This window comes from Neovison vison, chromosome 5 (assembly GCF_020171115.1).
Source record: "Neovison vison isolate M4711 chromosome 5, ASM_NN_V1, whole genome shotgun sequence".
Classification (NCBI taxonomy): domain Eukaryota; kingdom Metazoa; phylum Chordata; class Mammalia; order Carnivora; family Mustelidae; genus Neogale; species Neogale vison.
Genome location: NC_058095.1, coordinates 141,537,116 through 141,558,330, shown reverse-complemented (window position 1 = coordinate 141,558,330; position 21,215 = coordinate 141,537,116).

The window sequence follows — 21,215 nt, the reverse complement described above, 5'->3', positions numbered from 1 at the left end:
TTAATGACAGATTAAATATTAATAAAGAAACCCTAAATATAAAAGTGTAGTAGACATTGAGAAAAAACACTCTCTGTATGGCCAAGGCAGAGTACAAAAGAAGGAACAAATTGGAAGGCCTCCACTTTCAAGTCTAAAGTTTATATCTTATAAGAAAATATGAGAACCTCCCTTACTACTTGGTAGAAAAGTTATCCATAAAGCTGCAGACCAAGGCTGATAAGCAGAAAATATGCACATGATATCGAAACACTTGCTGAGAAGATGGTTGAGGTGAGAGATAGAATCCACTGGGAAAGTACCAATGGGGATGGTACGGAAACTTGCTGGAAAGTTTCCTTCTGGAGCACCTGCACAACCCACTTGCAAGCGTTCCATGGGCCAGCTCATACAACTTGGTTAGAATATATAATAAATGAACATAAAATAAGCAACCTGTAACCAAGAAATTATAACTAAGCTTGAGCAGAACCAAGAGTTACCAGTAAGTTGCCTGAGCAGGTAATTCAGACAGTTTCAACATTGATCGCTGTTGTAGTCTGTTCTGCCACAATCTATGCTTTTCCTGGGCTATTTCTTATAATTAGTTCATTGAAGATTAAAACAAAAACAAAATCAAGGGACACTGGGGTGCTTCAGTTGGTTAAGAGACTGCCTTCAGCTCACGTCGTGATCCCAGGGTTCTGGGAAGGAGCCCTGTGTTGGGTTCCCTGCTCAGTGCGGAGTCTGCTTCTCCATCTCCCTCTGCCCCTCCCCACTTTCTCTCTCTCAAATAAATAAAATCTTTAAAAAGACGTTTAAAAAAATCAAAAACAAAACAAATAAAAAAGATCAACTTCTCAAGTCTAGTTTACCCATGTGCTTGCATAATATGTTGGTACCATCCAAAAGTAGACAGGTTCAGTACTGCAGCCTCACTCACCCCTAAAGAGTAATGGAAAGAAGTTCTTCCAGTGGGAATACTGGACTTAGTAATATATTTAGTGACAGATGGCCAGAAGCACATATTTAAATTATTAAAGACAAGATGCTGATGTTTTAACCGGATGGTCAGGACCTTGAAAGAAAAGACATTGGAAGGCTGGTAACAAGGAAATCTGGGAAAGAAGTATATGGATAAACTTTTCAGATTTGGCATAGATTGTGTGACTATATTTGTGCCAGTGTGGATGTCCACCAAAAGGTGTTCACAATGAGAGGAGGTTCTAAATTAATCATGTGATAAAACAATATGCTCTGTGGATGTCCACAAACGTCTTTCCCCAACCCATCCAGTGCTGGCTCAGTAGGCCTGTGGCCAAAATGATTCTGGTGGTAGAAATGGAGGCTATGCATGAGCTCAACAATATGGAATTTCCTTTACCAAGGTTGACCTGGCTAAAAATATGCTGAGGGTCTATTTTGTTAATATGGAGGCCAATGCTGAGGACCATTGTGATGTGGCACAACTGTGGGAAAGGTAAGTCAGCCTGGTGGCTGCTGATTAGACTGGACCTCTTCTATCATGGAGGGATCAGATATTTGTTCTTACTGGAATATACATTTTCTGTATATGGATATGTCTTCTTTTCATGTAATACACCTGCCAACATCATCATTCATGGACTGCCAGAATGGCTTACCCAAATACATAACAATACTTCTGGTTTATAAAAAAATAAAACACTATTTCTCAACAAAGAAAGAGTAGCAATGGACTCATGCTCATGGAATTAACTTGTTTTGATACATACTGAAACACACAAGGAATGATTGAGTTAATTTAAAATTAATGGTTTTGTCAAAGATTCAGTTATGACATCAGTTGAGAGACAACACCCTAACAGGTTACAGTATGTGATTTTTACAGTTTGGATCAGAGCACATTAGCTCCTGCTCTCTTCCCAAAAGTAGCAACACATGACTCTAGAACAAAGCAGAAGTGAAGTGACTCCTTTCACTCCTATTCCTAAATAACCATTCTAATTTTTGCTTTCCGTCTTGAAACTGTAAGCTTTGCTATTTTGAAATTCTTAGTCCCTAAGACATGACAAGACTTCAAGACATGTCAAAGGGACATGACACAATTTCAATTCAAACGTAAGATAAGACTGCCATCGGCTATTTGGGGTTCCTTTTTACTACTGAATCAATAGGCAGGAAAAGAGGCTGCTCTCTTTGCTGAAGTGATTGATGTCGATTACCATGGAGATATTGTGTTGCTACTGCATACTAAGACATCTTTATGTCTGAAATCTAGTGGATTTTCTGTACTGCCTTTTAGTACTTCCAACTCAGTAGTATAGGTTAATGGAAAACTATAGCAAAAAAAGAGAGACAGAGTGACTCAGACCTTCAATCTAATCTTTACATCACAATTTTACATCACTACACCATTTTAAACCCCCTATCAGCTGATGTTCTGACTGAACACAGAAAAATACAGAATGCATAGTGGAAATAGGAAATCATAGCTATCAACTAATGCACTGTGACCAATTTTAGATAGTAACCATAATAGTCTTACATTGCATATCTCATATTTTCTTTTTTTGTTGTTATTTTTGTTTATTCTCTTTTTCTGGAGAGAGAGCCAAAGTGAGAGAAAAAGGGAAGATAAGAAGGAAAGAAAGGGGCGTCTGGTTGGCTCAGTGGGTTAAATCCTCTGCCTTCGGCTCAGGTCATGATCTCAGGGTCCTGGGATCGAGCCCTACATCGGGCTCTTTGCTCAGTGGGGATCCTGCTTCCTCCCCAATCTCTCTCTCTCTCTGTCTGCCTCTCTGCCTGCTTCTGATCTCTCTCTGTCAAATAAATAAATAAATAAATAAGAATGAAAGAAAGAAAAGAAAGAAAGAGAAAGGAAGAAAGAAAGAAAGAGAGAGAGAGAGAAAAGAAGGGAGGGAAGGAGGGAGGAAGGAAGGAAGGAGAAAATAAGGGGAAAAGGAAAGAAGGAAGGAAGGAAGGAAGGAAATAAAACAGAATAACAGAATATATATATCAATCTATTCCTCTTCTAAAATGAGTGTTACAACTATACATGCCCTAACTTTGAGAGGTGAAAACTTACTCACTTGTAAGAAGGTTAGCTGGATCTTTTTAAGTAAAAATATAAGAATGTAGACTCTCAAGCGGTCAACTTATTACCTCTCATATCCAGATATCTCTGCCTGCTCTGTGATAATGCACGTTTGCTTTGCCAGTATTTTCACGAGAGTGTGCACTCAATAGAGAGTGATGAAAGGACATTGGGGGCGTAAGAGTTTTTCTTTTCTTCTCTCCATTCTGTCTCCATCTGCCCTCTCCAGTCTCCTTCAGTGCAAAACTTTCTCCAGTGCTAGAATCCTTTATGGTGTAGTTAATTCTGTGCTAGATGTCTGCTATTGTTGGGTGTGACTTCTTTCAGTCCCAACTCCTGCAGAGGGTGGATTTTTCAGTTCCTGGTTCTAGAGCACTGGGTTTTCCTCAGTGCTTCCAAGACCCTCTCCAATGTCTTCCCAATAGAATGCCATAAATGGGACCCTTCCCAGTAAATGGCTCCTCCTGTTTTTCTCTGGGGAACTCTGCAGTATGTTTGAAGGTGACAATCCTCCCTGTATAGGCTTCTCCCAATACCATCGAGTGCATATCTCCAGAAGCATCTCAAAACATCTTCCACCATAGAGTGAGCCACAAATGTTGCCCTGATCCCAGCTTTTGGTCAGGGTTGAAGAGGTACACTTTAGGTAGCTGTTGCAGCTCTGGGGGTAATATATGACAACATACACCAGCATACTCATACATACAGAATGACTAATATAGTATCTCATACAGGCTGAAGTATGTGTATTCAGTTCTTTTTCTCTCTTTTCTTTGTGTGCAATAAGTACCTAACAAGCTACGCAATCTGAAGAGCTTGAGAGTTGGGAGGCAGAACACTAAGACTCCTTAGTCTTTCTTCATCCCTCATCCAATTTATTACCAAATCCTGGTCATTTCTACTCCCATGTTATTTAATACCTATTTGAATTATTCCTACTCCTCCTTCGTTCAGGAGCTAATAAGTTCTATCATAACTAATTAAAATTTTCCCCATGTTATTCCCTATCTCTGATTTCATCCTCTTGATCCCATTTCTCATAGAGCTACCACAGTGATTTTTATTAAAATTACATATGATCATGGTGTTCCTTCATCTGAAATAGTTCAATATCAAAATACTTTTGGGTTGATTAGTCAAGCTTATTACTGAGAAATTAAGAACATTTCCATACTAAATTGTAACTACATTTTAATCACTTATCATTCATCTTCTAAACCCTGTTCCTACTTATACAATACTCTTCTCTAGTGTCTCAAGTTAAATTTTAGTCATTCTGAACTGTTTGCATAACTCACATAATTGTATTCTATCTATTCAGCACCCAGCAGTATAGGTGGTCAATGAATTTTTATTAGAAAAATAAGTAAATACAGGAATAAAGTAGGTTAGAGAAGAATGGATGAATGAGCAAATAGACCAACAGTTTTTTTTTTTTTTCACTTAACGGCATAAAAAATGTCATCGTTGATATTTAGAGATGATTAATTTCTTACAGTTTTACAAAATAAAATATGCATCATGGATTTATTTGATATAGAAAATAACCTTCATGTAAATATAAACTCATGGAAATTTAGTGTGAAATTTCTATGCAAAAATTCAAAAGCATCCATTAAAAAAGAAATGCAATGAGAATACTTTAAATTCCTTGGAAAAGAGAAAATAAAAAATTTCATAGGAAAAAAGTTACCAACTATGACCAAGAGCCTAATAAAGTCTGAAAGAGGTATAATTACAAGTTGCTGTAGGAAGAAATGGAAAGAAAATCTGTAAAAACAGTTAACTTAATAATGTAGCAGAAAGCTAAATAACTAGCTAGGGAATGGACAGAAAGGCACTCTCTTAAAGATAAATTAAAATAGACTTCTTTTTGTTTATTTTTTTGCTTCTTAGAAGAGGAGAAACATAAGTAGAATAAGTATGGTGGCCCATTAAATTGAAGATAAAAGGGTATCTTTTGATGCATGAAATAGGACTAGAATCTCAAAGCCTGAAATTCTCATTCATGAATCTGGCATGGTCACAGTTTTGGCAGTTGCTTTAGATGAAATGTTTCTGTTCCCCAAAACTTCGTATGTTGAGGGATACCTGGGTGGCTCAGTTGGTTAAGTGTCTAACTATTGATTTCAGCTCAGGTCACGATATCTGGGTCCTGAGATCAGACCCACATAATGCTCCATGCTCAAGGCGGAACAGTCTGCTTCTCTCTTCCCTCTGCCCTTTCCCCTGATTCATGCTCTCCCTCTCTCTTACATGTGCTCTTTTTCTCTCACACACTCTCTCACTCTCTCAAATAAGTAAAAAAAATATTTTAAAAACTAACAAAGAATAGGATTAATGTCCTTATAAAAGACCCCAGAGAGTCCTTCCCCCTTCCTCAATGTGAAGATATAGCAAAATGACAACTGTCTCTGAACCAGGAAGAAGATTTTCACCAGACAATACATCTACCAATACCTTGATCTTGGACTTCTGGCCTTAAGAACTCTGAGAGGGGTGGCTGGGTGGGTCAGTAGGTTAAGCCTCAGACTCTTGATTTTGGCTCAGGTCACGAACTCAAGTCCCTGAGATCGAGCCCATGTTGGGCTCTGCACTGAACGTGGCACCTGTATAAATTTCTCTCTCTCCCTTTTTCTCTGTACCCTCCCACTCTCTCTTAAAAATAAATAAATAAAAATAAAAAATAAAGGGCTTTTTAAATATGTCAATTGGAGAAAGACAATTATCATATGATCTCACTCATATGTGAAATTTAAGAAAGAAAACAGAAGATCAGAGGGGAAGAGAGGATCAGAGGGGTTGCTTGAGGGGAAGGGGTGAAGGGATGAGGTAACTGGGGGATGGACATTAGGGAGGGCATGTGATATAATGAGCACTGGGTGTTATATAAGGCTGATGCATTACAGACCTGTACCTCTGAAAGCAATAATACATTAGATGTTAATTAAAAAAAAGGGGGGGTGCATCTGGGTGGCTCAGTGGGTTAAAGCCTCTGCCTTCAGCCCAGGTCATGATCCCAGGGTTCTGGGATCGATTGCATCGGGCTTTCCGCTCAGCAGGGAGCCTGCTTCCTCCTCTCTCTGCCTGCTTCTCTGACTATTTGTGATCTCTGTCAAATAAATAAATAAAATCTTAAAAAAAAAAAAAAGACAAATATGCACTTCAAAAAAAGGAAATCCATATGCCCCCAAACAGGTACTCAACAGAAACAGAAGTCAGGAAATATGAATAAAAAACACAGTGAGCTAGGACTACATCCCCACCACAGAAACACAGTGTTGGTGAGCTGTGGGCCAACAAGCACATCCATACATGGCCAGGGAGAGTAAAAACTGGCACAACCAATTTAGAAAACCATTACCTAGCAGAATGGAAGATTCTCTTCTCCTTTGGCCCAACAACCTATTCCCAATTACACACCCAAAAGAACGGTTATAAAGTGTGATTGCCAAACCAACAGCATCAGCATCAACTGAGAACTTACTAGAAACACAAATCACTGGACGTGAACCCAGATCTACTGAATCAGAACTTGGATGGTGGAGTAGAGCAATCTGTGTTTACCAAGCCCTCCAGGGCATTCTGATTCAGGCTTGAACTTGAGAGCCTCTCTGCACCACACTAGCATGAGAGAATATTCATCATGTTCAAAAACTGGAAACAGCATAAATGCCTGTCAACAGAATGGATAGATTGTGTAATATTCTTATAATGTAGTATAGAGCAAGGAAAATAAGCAAACTACAACTACAGACTATAACACAAAGTATCAAGTATCAAACCTTGAAAGAAAGTATCTTGAAAGAAAGTATCAAGACACAAAAGAAGACATAAAATAGGATTCTTCTTATGTAAAGGCAAAGAGGCAAAACTAAACTATAGTCTTTGGGAATGCATACTTGACTGGTAAACATATAAAGAAATTTGAGAAAGTCATTACTATTAAGGTAGGACAGCAGTTCACTTTGGGGAAGAAGGAGTGGGCGTGATTAGGAAAGGACACATGAAAAGGGACTTTGAGGTGTTGCAACACAGTATTTCTTTACCTATGTGATGGTTAAATGTTTGTTCCAAAATAGTATAATCAACAGAACATTTTATGCAAAACAAAACCTGTGAGAAATAAATTTCTGTTATTTATAAACAACCTAGTCCATGGCATTTTGTTATAGCAGCATGAAAGGACTAACACAGCATGTTAGGCTGTTGAGGTTATTTGAATTATTCATTCTTAGAGGAAAAAAAAATCAGTGAATGGGCACTATGCTGAGCTTGCAATTTGATTCTAACCCCTTTTGTTGAAATAAAGCAGAAAATCTAGAAGTTTTAACAACATTTTTTACCTATCCTAGAATCACTTTAACCTTTCTAGTAGCTTCTTATCCTGTGTTCCATTATCTTAACATTTTGCCATTGTAAGTGGAGGAGGAAGCTCGTTTTGATGCATAAGATTCCATTTTCTTGAAAGTATTTCAGAGCAAAGAGAGAAAAGAATTTTGTAAAGAGGAAAAGTCATCTAGTGACACACAGAGGGGTTTGGGGCATTCCACTGACGGAAAGCTTTTACCCCTTAGCCCCTTCTTCCAAAAATTTCAAATATTATCATGTTGAAATTTTCTGTCTTGATTCATATCTGGTATTCTCCCTGACACTGAAGCAAGTAGATAGAGAAAAAAGGATGGAATCTTTCAACTATCATTAAAGATTAGATTTTTTTGTTTTGTTTTGCCTTGTTTTTGTTTGCTCAAAGTTTCATATCCAGACTACCTGCATTAACACTACCCACCATGCTTTTTGGAAATGCAGTTTTTAGGCAACACTTAAACATATTAAAATAGATGAAAATATCCCTTAAAATAGTCAGAGACAGTTCTCAGGCAGGACAAAAACTATGATGATTGCTATAGTGTCTGCTCTACAAGTTTCTTTGTAAATTAAGGTAGAATACAGAAAAATGAGATAGCATAGAGTATTACATTGAGCATAGTAGTATGACTTAATTCTGTTCATTGAAATGTGAGCGGAAGTGGCATGTATCGTTTCCACTGGGGTTTTTCAAAGCCTGAGAATAACTCAACACATTTTCTTTCTCCTGCCAAGGTGATCTTAGAAGCAAATGTTAAGATGGAGATACTATCAGCTGGGATCCCAGAATAACTATAATGAGCTAAACATGCTGCCAACTTGAGAGACTCAGTGTGAGTGAGAAATAAACTTTTGCCATGCTAAGCCACTGGATTTGAGATTATTACTACAGCATAGCCCAAGGCATATAATGGCCAATAACTCATTAACCCTATTGCACCAACAGTAGGATTGAGGTATGATATTAACTGCCAAGCAACCCATCTTTTCTTCTCCCCCATATATGTTTATCTGTGGTGTGGGGAAGATTCTAGTGTTTCTAATGTATTACCCTTTGAGCATTTTTCTTCTATTAGGCTTCTCTTTCACCATTTTATTAATTCTTTTAAGATTTATTTATTTATTGGGGGGACAGAGAGAGAGACTCTTCAGGCAAATTCTCTGCTGAACTTGGAGGCTGATGTGGAGCCTGATCTCACCACCCTGAGATCATGACCTGAGCCAAAACCCATTGCTCAACTGACTGAGCCACCCAGGAACCAGTATTAGCTTGTTTTTATTCTTAGTTTGTCTTGCCTGCCTATTTAAAGATTTTTCTCCAAATTACTATGCAAGTGAATGGAAAATGCCTGCAATGTGAATGTTATTAACTTTTTTTTTTGCTATATCACATTGAATATTTAAAATTGTCTTTCAAAATGGGGCAAGTGTTGTCTTTGTGAGTTTATTTTGCTATTTGAATTATAGTTTGTGATGGCAATTTTTGAAGAATGTCTGTCCTCTGTGTCTTACAAGTTCATTGTCATTCTTTGAAGTTGAATACATTTTCATAGGTTGTTTATTATTATCTGTTGATATATTTTTGAATAACAAATGTGTTCTATCCCATGAACATCTACAGAATGTTCTTGCATCACCATATTTTCTAACTCTTGAATATTAATTACTCTTTTAAACTCTTAGTTGTAGGAAATATTGATATACACAAACTTTATCATAAACCTGAATATTTACTAAATACACATCTGTAGCTGCACCGATCTGTGTAGGGATCTTTGATTCCAGTGCTTGGTCTTCTTACAGTGAAGCATGTAGTTTATTTTAAATCTTCTAATGGTACTTATAGTTTTACCATTCCTGAGAACAAGCAAATGCAATAACCTTCAGAGTATACTGAGTTTAGCAACTTTCTTGTAATATATGGACATACTCAGTTATGTTATGGAGAACCACTGGTTTTTATTTCTATCTCTTACCATACCATGTCATAGATAGTAATAGTCTATAATGAACATGCTGTAGAAAATAACTATGGAATTAAGATGGGGATAAAATTACTCTGACTACTTTAGGAAGAAATTGAGAACTAAATGGATGGAGGTGCAGTGGTAACAAGGTGAAGCGCTCCCCAACTATCTCAGAGGATACACAGTTCTAAAATACAGTCTACCATGTGTGACTTCTGATTATAACCACCCTCTCCCTAGAGATAAAGGAAAAGAGCAATCACATATATGTGGAAAATTTCCTAGAGAATATCATTAATATAGTTATAATTAATACCTCTCTGAAAATAATGTGAACTACAGTAAAGATGTTAAATATGCCTTGGTTTGACCCATTAAATACATTATCCAATTACATAATTTGTATAATCTGGATCAGTCAATATGAAAATGATTAAGCTCTGGCAAGGAGATGAAAATGTTGGAAAAATACACATTTCCTGCATGTATGGTCTTTTGTGGCCCAGTTCAATTATAGTAATTGTTCACCTAAGAGAAACAACGGAATACAGAGATCAAGAAACAAGTATAGACCACATTGGTCATTTCCACTTTATCTGTCAGAAGCCAACCTCATGTAGAGGGAAAACTTCAGACTATAAATACATTGTGTTATAGGATAGGTGGCCAGCTGATGACTGAAGCACTTGCTTTTTTGCCTTATAAGACCATGCCACCTGATGAATAGGTCTCATTTTAAAGTAAAGGTATTCTTTTTAAAGTGTCTGGTTATGAGGGTTCATTTTAATAAGATCAATAGGTTAGCGGTGGAGAGTCTAGGGAATATATAAAGAAACAATTGTTTAAGTTCCTCTAAAAAGTTTAGAGAATACCTGAAATATAGGGAAACTCAAAGTAGTGCACAGGTGATAATCGATTCTCCTTCCCACTATGATCCCAATATTTTACCAGATAACTTGTGATCTAAGGAAGGTTGAAATTCCTCAGTGTTTCTGGTCATATTCCAAACTCCCTCCAATGATTTGCATTTTATACTCCTTAATAAATATTAATTAATTTTTATAGGGAAGTTGAAGGAATTATCAGTTAATCTTTCTGAGCTCATAACTGCTTAGCATGGTTTTAATGGAAGAATAAATGGTTGGAGTGGTATTATCATTTATGGAAAAAAACTGAAATTAACTGAGATTTCACTCATTCAGCTAAAAGGCACAGTATGGAAGTAGTCATATTAGTTGGATTTTTCCAGACAAACAGAACAAGTAGTATAAGGCCATTGGGAATTCTCTCTTACTGGGAGGAAGTCTAGTCCACTGTTCTGTTCAGACCCTCAGGTGACTGGGTAAGATCCATCTATACTAGGGAGAACAATATGTTTTACTCAGTCTACCTATTTAAATGCTAATCATACCCAAAAATACCATCACAGAAATATTCAGAATAATGTTTAACCAAATATCTGGGGTCTCCATATAGTCAAGTTGATGCATTAAATTAACATCGCCAAGTGTAACCACTTTTTTATCACTAACTCCCTATTTTTGAAAAATATATTTCAGATTCTCTTCTGTATTCATAAGTCAAGTCATATGTCAAATAATACTTGTTTTCCACTATCTCAAAGTGATAATGTAAGATTAATGTGCTAGTTTCATAATACACATTGAGTTCCTTGCAAGAAATAAACAAGGAATTGACATTTTAACACCATCAATATATTATAGATTTTAATATATTCAATAGAGACTCTGTCATTCATTATACAGCATGAATAATGAAAAACACCTAAGGAAAAACAGTCTATAAAACCTTTGAAGAATTCATGATTAGATGTGTGCATGCTCTGTGTTCTATAATCTACACCAGGTAGAATATTGTGAGATACTACAGGGGAAAACACTGATATAACTAGTTAAATTTTACTTTGATGTTTGTATAGTAAGGGCAGTCTTGAAATGCTTTATCAGTATACTTGATCAATGAACATCAGACTAAATATCATTAGAGCTAATTTCTAATCCAGGCACTTTGAAACCACAGTCCAATCAATTTGATTTTAGGACATTCACTTGTAGAACTGTTAGAAGAAAGACATGATTGCTAACAACACATCCTATTTTAAGATTCTATATTTTATATGATAGGTAGTAAACCAGTGGCCTACAGTTTTAAGAAGAATAAAAGGAACTCATCATTTACAAAACAGAAGATTTTACAGAGAAATTAAATGGCTATATTTCTCTAAAAAATAAGAGCTGGTAATTCCTCTATAAATTTGCACATGATATATGTTTGAACCAATGGTTTGTTCTTTTGGTTATCATTTTGCTATCATTTAAAGAAATTGGTACCGAGTATCAGACATGCAGCATTCCTATATTGTTCAGTGATGTGGCTTTTTTTTTTTTACCTTTGGTAGGCAAGTGAAATTGCAGCTCATCTTCTACAAGGACTATACACACACACACACACACAAACACAAATATATATATGTATATATACACACACATATATAAATATAAATTTGATTTTTCTTTGTTTTGCCTAACCAAATTGATGAATTAATCCATGAAGTCATAGGAATATCACATTGAATGATGCATTAAGTCTCAGGATGTTACCAAGTAGTAAAAACATCATCCACTTTTAAAAATAATGTAGGTAGTTACTTGCTTCTTCCTTCCATTGCTAAGCAGCTTGAGTCCAAATGGCTCAATTTTACATGAAAGGAAAAGGAAAAATAGCCTCAGTTCACTCATAATGAAAATGAGTACCGATGCCACTTTTTACCAAATAAATAATTTCCCATTACTGATATCAGAATAAAGAGAAACAGGTTAGAAACAGATTAGCTATTTTAAACTAAGAGACTGTTAACCATAAAAGGTCAACACAAGAAATGCTTTTCATAAGTGAGTCCAAATACTTGATGTAACTCTATTGAAATGACTTAAATCTGATGTCTTCAACTATTAGTATATAAAACAATGAAAAGATATGTAATCACTTAACAGCACTCATCTTGCTACTATACCTCTTACCAAAAGGTGGCAGTACCATATTTTCAACATTCATAAGTTGTTCGGAAATATTTAATATTGATTTAATGTATTATCTTTCTCTTTTGAAAATTAGTAATACAAGTCAGTACTTATGTCTATTCTCAAGAGAACTAATTAATGTGTGATAACTACAGCATATTCTTTGTCAGCCATTATTTATCTTCTTTATAGAAATTAACTATGGGGCACCTGGGTGGCTCATTGGGTTAAAGCCTTTGCCTTCAGTTCGGGTCATGATCTCAGGGTCCTGGAATCAAGCCCCGCATCAGGCTCTCTGCTCAGCAGAAAGTCTGCTTCCCCCTGTCTTTCTCTGCCTGCTTCTCTGCCTACTTGTGATCTCTCTCTGTCAAATTAATAAATTTTAAAAATCTTAAAAGAAAAGAAAGAAATTATCTAGAGGCTTATTATTATATGCAGTGTACTCTAATAATTGCCAGCCCACACACATCAAGCTGCTTCACCCTCATATTCAGTTCTTCATGTGTTTAAGAAATGATTAGTAACACAAAAAATAAATAAAAATAAAACACAAGAAAAAATGACTAGTAATCACAAAACTTAACCAAAAATACAATCTATTGTAATTTAGTGATAGGTGGTAGAGTTGGCCCAAAATATGTTACAATGTTTACAAAAATGAAACAATTTGATTTAAATAATGTACCCCCTTTCTTCTCACAGTGAGAAGAATCCACATTAATCCCCCTGGAGCTAATTATAGTTGTAGAGTATCTGTACCTTCCCAGACTTAATCTGAAGGTACATTTTACCAGGATCCCCAAGTGATTTGTATGCACATTAGATGGTGATATGCACTCATCTGGACTGCTGATTACAAAAATGAACACTAATAATCATAATCTGTGTTTCGGCAAACACTGTATATCTGAAGTAGCACTTTCCTGGCTAGCATGAGAAAAAGAAGTGTGTCCTAGAGTTAGAAAATTTCACTCTCATTTTCTTTTAATTGTAGCATGAACATTTAACATGAAATTTACCATCTTAACAAATTTTTGAGTGTACAACATAGTATTGTTGACTATAGGTATAATTTGTACAGCAGATCTTTATTCATTGTGTGGAACTGAAACTTAATACTCATTGATTAGTAATTTCTCATTTCCTGCTCCCTCCAGCTCCTAGAAACCAGTATAAAACTCTTTTGTTCTATGAATTTGACTATTTGAGATACCTCTTAGGTGGAATCATGCAGTATTTGTTTTTCTGTGTCCCGTATATTTCATTTAGCATAATGTCCTCGAGATTCATCCATTTTGTTGCATATTACAGAGTTTCTCCTTGTTTTTAAAGCTGAACAATACTTCCTTGTACGTATATATCATATTTTCTTTATTCATTGGTTGATGGACATTTACGTTGCTTTCGTACCTTGGCTATTGTGAATAGCACAACAATGAGTACAGGAGTACTAATATCTTTCTGAAAACCTGGTTTAAATCATCTTAGATAAATACCCAAAAGTGGGATTGCTGGATAACATAGTAATTATATTTTCAATATTTTGAGAAATCATCTTAATGTCTTTACTAAAGTCTATAAAACTTTGTGTCCATACCAACAGTGTGTGTGGATGTATACTTGTTTCTGCAAGTACTGCTTGCAGAAAAGAGTATCTTTGCTCCATTGTATTGCTGTTGACCTTCTGCTGAAGATCATTTGACTATATTTCTGGCTATTCTGTTCCGTTTCACTGATCTGTTTTGTTTTGTTTTGTTTTGCCAATACCACACTGTCCTGTTTTATAAATCATGAAGTCATTTAGGGTCAGTCTTCCAACTTTGTTCTTCTGCTTTGGTGTATTACCTATTCTGTTTGTTGTTGTTTGCTTAACTATTCTGTTTGTTGTTGTTTGCCTCTCCACTGAAACTTTAGAAACAATTTGTTTCTATCCACAGGAAACTTAGTGGGATTTTGATTTGACTTGGATTGAATCTGTAAGTTAAATTGGGAAGAACTAACATCCTGATAATATTGACATGGACCTTACTGTCCATGAAACATAGAGTATCTCTCCATTCATTTAGTTTTTTTTGATTTATCACAGTTTTGTAGTTTTCCTCATATACATCTTACACATATTTTGTTAGATTTATACCTATTTTATTTTTGCAGGTGCTAATGTAAATGGTACTGGGAATTTTATTTTCAAATTCCTCTTATTCATTGTTGGTATATAGAAAAGTGATTGACTTGTAGATTAACCTGGTATTCTGCAACTCAGTACAATTGCTTATTCATTCTAGAGAATTTTTTGTCAATTATTTTTAGTATTTTAATTGGCAATCATGTCATCTGTGAACAAATATGGTTTTATGTCTTGCTAGCTATCCTGTATATCTTTTATACTCTTTTTTATTGCATTAAAAAGGATTTTCAGTATGACATTGAAAGGAATGGTGAGAGAGGGTATTTTTACCTTTTACCTCATCTTAGTGGGAAAGCTTCAGATTTTTGTCATTATGTGTGATGACAGCTGTACAAGATAGATTTCTTGTAGATATTCTTTATCAAGTTGAGAAAGTTCTTCACTTTTGCTATCTTACTGAGAGATTTAATCACAAATGAGTGTTGGATTTTATCAAATGTCTTTTCTGTATCAATTGATATATGGTCATGTGATTTTTCTTTTCTAATATGTTGGTATGATGCATTAGTGGATTTTTAAAGAATACTGAACCAGCCACACTTACCTGGGATAAAACCACTTGTCTTGATGTCTAATGCTTTTTATACATTGTAGATTTGATTTGCTAATATTTTGTTGCAGAATTCCATATGAATGTTCATGAAAGCTATTGGTCTTGTGCTTTCCTTGTAATGTTTTTGTATGTTTTTGGTACTAGGGTAATTTTGGCCTCTTAGAATGAGTTAGAAAGCATAATCTCTGCTACTATCCTCTGAAAAAGATTGTAAAAATTGGTAGATTTTTTTTTCCCTTAAATGTTTGGTAGAGTTTATCAGTGAACCCATGAAGTCCTGATGCTTTCTGTATTGGAAGGTTATTAATTATTGGGTAAATTTATGTACTTGATATAAGCCTATTCATTGTGTGTGTGTGTGTGTGTGTGTGTGAGAGAGAGACAGAGAGAGAGCGCTTTGGCAAATTGTGAAGGAATTGCTCCATTGTTCATGTAAGTTATCATATCTGTGAGCATAGAATCACGTATATTATTTCATTATTATTATTATATTATTATTATTTTAATGTTCAGAGGATCTGTAGTGATGTCTCCTTTTTCCTGTCTGGTATTAGTAATTTGTGTACTTTCTCTTTATTTCTTAGGTAGCCTGAGTATCTTATCAACTTTCAAAGATCTTTTCAAAGAAGTGATTTTTGGTTTTATTGATCTTCCCTATTAATTTTCCATTTTCAATTTTCAAAAAAAAATTCTGCTCTAATTCTCTTTCTCTCCTTCCCTTTCTTCCTTTAGATATAATTTGCTCTTTTTTTTTCTAGTTTCTTCAGGGGGGATGTGTAGTTTACTGATTTTAAATCTCTCTTCTTTTATACTGTATGTGTTTAATATTATTAAATTGTCTATAAGTATTGTTTTTACTGCTTTCCATGAATTATGATGTCCTGTTTTCTTTTCATTTAGTTCAGTTTAAAAAATTCTCTAAAGTTTTCTCTTTGATCAGTGTATTATTTAGAATCATTGTGGCTTTTATTTGCATTTTCCTCATGATCAGTAAAGTTGAGCATATTTTTATATACCTATGGCCATTGGCCATATGTCTTTTTTAGAGAAATGTCTATTCAATTCCTTAGCCTATATTCAAAATCAAGGTTTTTAAATTGTTATTGTTATTGAGTTATTGGTTTTCCTTATCTGTTTCTAAGATTAGCCACTTTTATTGGATATATGGTTTGCAAATATTTTCTCCTATTGAACAGTTTGCCTTTTCATTCTGCTGATTATTTCCTTTGCTTTGCAAAAACTTTCTAGTGTGATGCAGTCCCACTTGTTTGTTTTTCTTTTTATTGTCCATGCATTGGTGTCATATCTATGAAATCATTGCCAATACCAATGTCATGACATTTTCCTTCTCTTTTCTTATCCTAGTTTTACAGTTTCGTGTCTGTATGTTCAGTCCTTAATCCATTCTGAATTTTTTTGTGTAGTGTAAGATAAGGGTCTTGTTTCATACTTCTGGATAGTCATAGTCATGTTTAAAAAAAAATATCATTTGTTGAAGAGACTATTCTTCCCCTATTATGTATTCTTGACACCCTTTGGAAATTCAGGTTACCATATATACATGGACTTATTTTGGGGTTTTCTATTCTATTCTATTGTTCTGCTCTTAAGCTATAACTATGCTGTTTTAATTACTATAGCTTTGCAATATGTCTTGAAATTAGGGAGTTTAGGGCCCCCAGGATTGAATCTTTAGATTGCTTTAGGCAGGATCATTTAAACAATATTAAGTCTTCCAGCACATGAACATGGACATTTTCCATTTTGTGTGTGTTTTGTTTAATTTCTTACATCAATATTTTATATTTTTAATATATTAGTGTTTTGACTTTTTTTAAAGATTTTATTTATTTATTTCAGAGAGAGAGCATGAGCAGCATGAATTGAGGGGAGGGACAGTAGGACAACACAAGCAGACTCCTCACTGAGCATGGAGCCCCATCAGAGAACCCTGAGATCATGACCTGAGTTGAAGTCAGACGCTTAACACACTGAGCCACCCAGGTGCCCCACCAACCTCTTAGCTAAGTTTATCCGTCTTCTGTATTTTATATATACTTGAGTTGCCTGTAACATGGTAAAATGCAAAGTTAGGAGTAAGAATAAAAATTATTTCTTCTTTATATCTCCCTTGAACACACACACACACTGCATTCAAAACACATTTAAAGTATTTTAAAAGAGCCAGTTTTTAATTCTTTGTTGAAAAAGTAATTAATTTTCCATTATGGACTACACTGTAAAGAAGGAGGAAGAGAAGGAGGAGAAGAAGGAAGAGATGGAGAGGGAGGGAGAGGAGGAGGAAAATTAAGAGGAGGAGATGGAAGAGGAGAAGGAAGAGAGGCAGTAACAAAGGGACAAAGAAAGTTTTGGAGGTAAATGATATGATTATTACATTGATTATGATGATGGTATTTTTGTATTATGGTATTATGATGATGGTATCAAGGGTATACACTTATGTCCAAAATCATCAAATAATATACACTAAATACTTTCAATTTTTCTATGTCAATTATATCTCAAGAAAGCTGTAAAAAAAGGCCTTTGTTTTATGATCACTATGGGCTAGTGAGCGTTGTGACATCTGGGCTGCAGTTACAACTTAAAGTATCTCATTGTTCTACATAGAAACATAAACCTTAAACATGTTCCTCTTCTTTCTTTTCGTTGGCTGGGCGGTACACATTCCCCAAGCTTAGATAAGCATGTTTTGTTGACAGAAAGCTACTGCTCCTAATATGCTCCCAAGAAAACAGGAAAACCACCTATCCATAAATAATATAATTCTAATTGAAATCCTATACAGAGTGAAATGGGAAAAGGAAGGAATAAGTTTTTTGCCCCCTGCCATGGTCCTCTGAAAGGGAAAGGAAGAATAGTGAAGGATATCAATTTGAATAATTTCTTAATTGTATATTTTATAATTAAACCAACAATATACTAACAAAATATAGACAAATTAGACTCTATAAAATATAATCATATATGTATTAGCAGTCTTCAGAATCACAAAAAGAATTGTATTAACACTTAAGTATTGATGATAGTCTAATTGCCACAATTAAATATCCCAAAATGAGGTCATGTTGAGACCATACAGGAGAAATATAGATTATGAAATTTTAATATATAATATATATATATATAATTTGATAATATTCTCATTTACAATGTGTACATGGATACATGATTGTAAACACTGATTAATAGGGCACATCAAAGTAACAATTACAGTCTTACACATTCAAGCACACTGGTTGTTTCCGTTGTTCTATTTTGTGACCTCCTTAATGATGATATACATTGAGCTGGTAATTATGTAGATATATGGAAGTTTTTGAATGATTCAAGTTCGTTTTGATTTTTGAGAGCATGAAAAACATACAGGCAAAATAGTGTGCTGAAATTCAAATAAATATGGAGTATTTTGATATCAGGAATGACACAAGGGAGATAATCGGTCTGAAAATTGTATTATATAAGGTATACTTGAATGGATTGAAATTGTCTGGTAATAAGTACAATTAGCATATTTTAATAACTAACCTCTGATATATTAAGACTCAACATTTTGCCTGAATATAGGAAATAGCATAACATAGCTTTAATATAATGAATAGTAAACAAAAAATATAAATTAAGAAAATGAGGAATTGGAAATCTATTCTCTAATTTCCTTTTCTATATTTTCACCATTATTGTATAAGAAAGCAACTAATTTCTGTACATTGATTTTGAATCCTGCCACATTATTGAATTGCTGTATGAGTTCTAGTAGTTTGGGGTGGAGTCTTATGGATTTTCCATATAAGGTATCATGTCATCCGTGAAGAGAAAGAGTTTCACTTCTTCATTGCCAATTTGAAAACCTTTTATTTCTTTTTGTTGTCTGATTGCTGTTGCTAGGACTTCTAGTACTACGTTGAACAATAGTGGTGAAAGTGGACATCTTTGCCGAGTTCCTGATCTCAAAAGAAAGGCTGTCAGCTTTTCCCAATTGAGGATGATATTCACTTTGGATTTTTCATAGATTTTATGAAGTTGAGGAATGTTCTCTCTATCCCTGTGCTTTGAATCATTGTAATCAGGAACGAATGCTGTCAAAAGCTTTTTCTGCATCAGTTGAGAGGACCATGTGGTTCTTTTCTCCTCTCTTATTGATTTGTTCTATCACATTGATTAATTTGCAAATGTTGAACTACCCTTGCATCCCATGGATAAATCCCACCTGGTCATGGTGGATAATCTTTTTAATGTACTGTTGGATCCTATTAGCTAGGATCTTGTTGAGAATCTTAGGATCCATATTCATCAGGCATGTTGGTCTGAAATTCTCCTTTTTGGTGGGGTCTTTGCCTGGTCTGGGGATCAGGGTGACTGGTCAATGCTGACTTCATAAAAAGAGTATGTAAGTTTTTCTTCTGTTTCTATTTTTTGAAACAGCTTCAGAAGAATAAGCATTATTTCTTCTTTGAATGTTTGGTAGAATTCTCCAGGGAATCCATCAGGTCCTGGGTTCTTGTTTTTTGGGAGGTTTTTTATCACAGCTTCAGTCTGATTACTAGATATTGGTCTATTCAGGTTGTCAGTTTCTTCCTGATTCAGTTTTGAAGTTTATAGGTTTTTAGGAATGCACCCATTTCTTCTAGGTTGCTTAACTTACTGGCATATAACTGTTGATAATAATTTCTGATGATTGTTTCTATTTCCTTGGTGTTAGTCATGATCTTTCCCCTTTCATTCATAATTTTATTAATTTGGGTCCTCTCTCTTTTCTTTTGGATTAGTTTGGCCAGTGGTTTACCGAATTTATTGATTCTTAAAAAAACAAACAAACAAAAAAAACAGCTTCTAGTTTCATTGATGTGTTCTTATCTCTAGTTTCCATCTCATTGATCTCTGCTGGAAACTTGATTATTTCCCTTCTTGTGTGTGGGGTTGACTTAATCTGTTGTTGATTCTCCAGTTCTTGAAGGTGTAAAGAGAGCTGATGTATTCTGGATTTTTCAATTTTTTTGAGGGAGGCTTGGATGGCTATGTATTTCCCCCTTAGAAGCACCTTTGCTGTATCCCATAGGTTTGTACCAATGTATCTTCATTCTCATTGGTTTCCATGAATTGTTTAAGTTCTTTGATTTCCTGGTCAATCCAAACATTCTTAAGCAGGGTGATCTTTAGCTTCCAAGTATTTAAATTTCTTCCAAACTTTTTCTTGTGATTGAGTTCCAGTTTCAAAGCACTGTGATCTGAGAATATGCACGGAATAAACTCAATCTTTTGGTATCGGTTGATCTACTGCCTAAAGCAATCTATACTTTCAATGCTGTCCTGATCAAAATTCCACTGGCATTTTTCAAACAGCTGAAACAAACAATCCTAAAATTTGTATGGAACCAGAAGAGACTCCAAATTGCTAAGGAAATGTTAAAAAAGAAAAACAAAACTAGGGACATCACATTGCCTGATTTCAAGGCTTACTACAAAGCTGTGGTCACCAAGACAGCATGGTACTGGCACAAAAACAGACACACAGACCAGTGGAACAGAATAAAGAGCCCAGATATGGACCCTCAACTCTATGGTCAAATAATCTTTGACAAAGCAGGAAAAAAATACACAGTGGAAAAAAGACAGTCTCTTTAATAGATGGTGCTGGAAAAATTGGACAGCTACATGTAGAAGAATGAAACTCAACCATTCTCTTACACCGTACACAAAGATAAACTTGAAATGAATAAAAGACCTCAATGTGAGGTAGGAATCTATCAAAATCCTAGAGGAGAACATAGGCAGTAACCTCTTCAACATCAGCCACAGCAAGCAACTTCTTTCAAGATAGGTCTCCAAAAGCAAAGGAAACAAAAGCAAAAGTGAACTTTTGGGACTTCATCAAGATCAACACTTCTGCACAGCAAAGGAAACCGTCAGCAAAACAAAGAGGCAAACACAGAATTGGAGAAGATATTCGCAAATGACACTACGGACAAAGGGCTGATATCCAAGATCTATAAAGAGCTCCTTAAACTCAACACACACAAAA